Source organism: Aristolochia californica, unplaced genomic scaffold (genome assembly GCF_029961685.1).
Source record: "Aristolochia californica isolate CCGP_79_NKW_82.1479 unplaced genomic scaffold, dmAriCali1.0.hap1 SCAF_21, whole genome shotgun sequence".
Taxonomy (NCBI): Eukaryota; Viridiplantae; Streptophyta; class Magnoliopsida; order Piperales; family Aristolochiaceae; genus Aristolochia; species Aristolochia californica.
Genome location: NW_027181893.1, coordinates 500,001 through 502,500, shown reverse-complemented (window position 1 = coordinate 502,500; position 2,500 = coordinate 500,001).

Sequence of the window (2,500 nt, the reverse complement as noted above, 5' to 3'; positions counted from 1 at the left end):
GCTGGTCACATGCGTCGCTCAAAGGCATTTTGCAGGCCAGCACCGGCGGATGCACGGGTCAAGCGGGACGGGACGAGCGCAGGGCTAACTTTTGCCGGCACACAAAAACACGAACCCGAAAAAGGCAAAAAAGGGACATACGCACTGGCGACACGCCCGTTTCGCCTGCCACCCGTGCACACTCGCCTGGGCAGCTGGTCACATGCGTCGCTCACAGGCATTTTGCAGGCCAGCACCGGCGGATGCACGGGTCAAGCGGGACGGGACGAGCGCAAGGCTTGCTTTTGGTGGCACACGAAAACACGAACCCGAAAAAGGGACATACGCACTGGCGACACGCGCGCCCGTTTCGCCTGCCACCCATGCACACTCGCCTGGGCTGCTGGTCACATGCGTCGCTCATAGGCATTTTGCAGGCCAGCACCGGCGGATGCACGGGTCAAGCGGGACGGGACGAGCGCAGGGCTTGCTTTTGGCGGCACACGAAAACACGAACCCGAAAAAGGCGAAAAAGGGACATACACACTGGCGACACGCACGCCCGTTTCGCCTGCCACCCGTGCACACTCGCCTGGGCTGCTGGTCACGTGCGTCGCTCACAGGCATTTTGCAGGCCAGCACCGGCGGATGCACGGGTCAAGCGGGACGGGACGAGCGCAGGGCTTGCTTTTGGCGGCACACGAAAACACGAACCCGAAAAAGGCGAAAAAGGGACACACGGACAGGCGACACGAAAAAAAAGGGGTCGCCCTACCTAGGTGGGCGCAAAAACCCCGTCGGCCAGGAGGTTTCGCCAAAGTGTCTGTACTGTCACACAGGGTCAATAGCACGGGCATGGCCGGCCGCCGCACGTGCAGCGGCTTACGGACGCACGGTTCGGCGGCACAGGTGCCTGGCGGCTTTAGCACCTTGGGGTGGACAGGCCTGGCGGCAAGGGGGGCTAGGCACCTTGCTGCCAGCCGGCAATGGTGCACGGGGCGGGGCGCCACACAAACACGAAAGAGGGACAAGAGCGGGGCGATGGTCCACAGAGACGAGCCATGCACGGGGCCCGTGATCGCCGACACGCGCGAACGCGGACGCGGACAAGGACAAGGACGCGACGCGCGGCGCGCGTGCGAGGTCAAGAGGGGCGCGCGCACGAAAACGCGAAAAAAGGGGCTAGCGGCCGAGAAACGCGAAAAAAACCGGGTCACCTACCTAGCCGAACGCCTAAAATCGCTTCGGGCAGGAGGTTTCGCCAAAGTGTCTGTACTGTCACACGGTCCGTACGGGCGCAACCCCATCGCGCGCCAGCACCCCTTCCTGGGGGCGCCCGCCCGCCAGGCGCCTGGCGCCCCACGCGCGCGCGCCCGGAGCCTGGCGCCTTGCCCCCCACGCGCGCCCGGCGCCTGGCGCCTGGCGCCTCGCCCCCCACGCGCGCGCCCGGCGCCTGGCGCCTTGCCCCCCACGCGCGCCCGGCGCCTGGCGCCTGGCGCCTCGCCCCCCACGCGCGCGCGCGCGTGGCGCCTTGCGCCTCGCCCCCCACGCGCGCGCGCGCGTGGCGCCTTGCGCCTGGCGCCTTGCCTCCGCGCGTGCCTGGCGCCTGGCGCCTTGCCCCCCACGCGCCTGGGCGCCTCTTTTCCGCCTGGGCGCCCTGGCACCTTTCCGCCTGGGCGCCTGTTTTCCGCCTTGGCGCCCTGGCGCCTTTTCGCGTGGGCGCCTCTTTTCCGCCTGGGCGCCATGGCGCCTTTCGGCCTGGGCGACTCTTTTTCGCCTGGGCACCTCTTTTCCGCCTGGGCGCCTCTTTTCCGCCTGGCCAGGGCGCCTCTTTTCCGCCTGGGCGCCATGGCGCCTTTCTGCCTGGGCGCCTCTTTTTCGCCTGGGCGCCTCTTTTCTGCCTGGGCGCCCTGGCGCCTTTTCGCCTGGGCGCCTCTTTCCCACCTGGGCGCCCTGGCGCCTCTTCGCCTGGGCGCCCTGGCGCCTTTTCGCCTGGGCGCCTCTTTTGGCGCCTGAGCGCCTACGCCAGGGCGCCTCTTTTCCGCCTGGGCGCCTCTTTTTCGCCTGGGCGCCTCTTTTCCGCCTGGGTGCCCTGGCGCCATTCCGCCTGGGCGCCTCTTTTCCGCCTGGGCGCCCTGGCGCCTTTTCGCCTGGGTGCCTCTTTTGGCGCCTGGGCGCCTACGCCAGGGCGCCTGGGCGCCTACGCCAGGGCGCCTCTTTTCCGCCAGGGCGCCTCTTTTTCGCCTGGGCGCCTCTTTTCCGCCTGGGCGCCCTGGCGCCTTTTCGCCTGGCGCCTCTTTTGGCGCCTGGGCGCCTACGCCAGGGCGCCTCTTTTCCGCCTGGGCGCCTCTTTTCCGCCTGGGTGCCCTGGCGCCATTCCGCCTGGGCGCCTCTTTTCCGCCTGGGCGCCCTGGCGCCTTTTCGCCTGGGTGCCTCTTTTGGCGCATGGGCGCCTACGCCAGGGCGCCTCTTTTCCGCCTGGGCGCCCTGGCGCCTTTCCGCCTGGGCGCCTCTTTTTCGC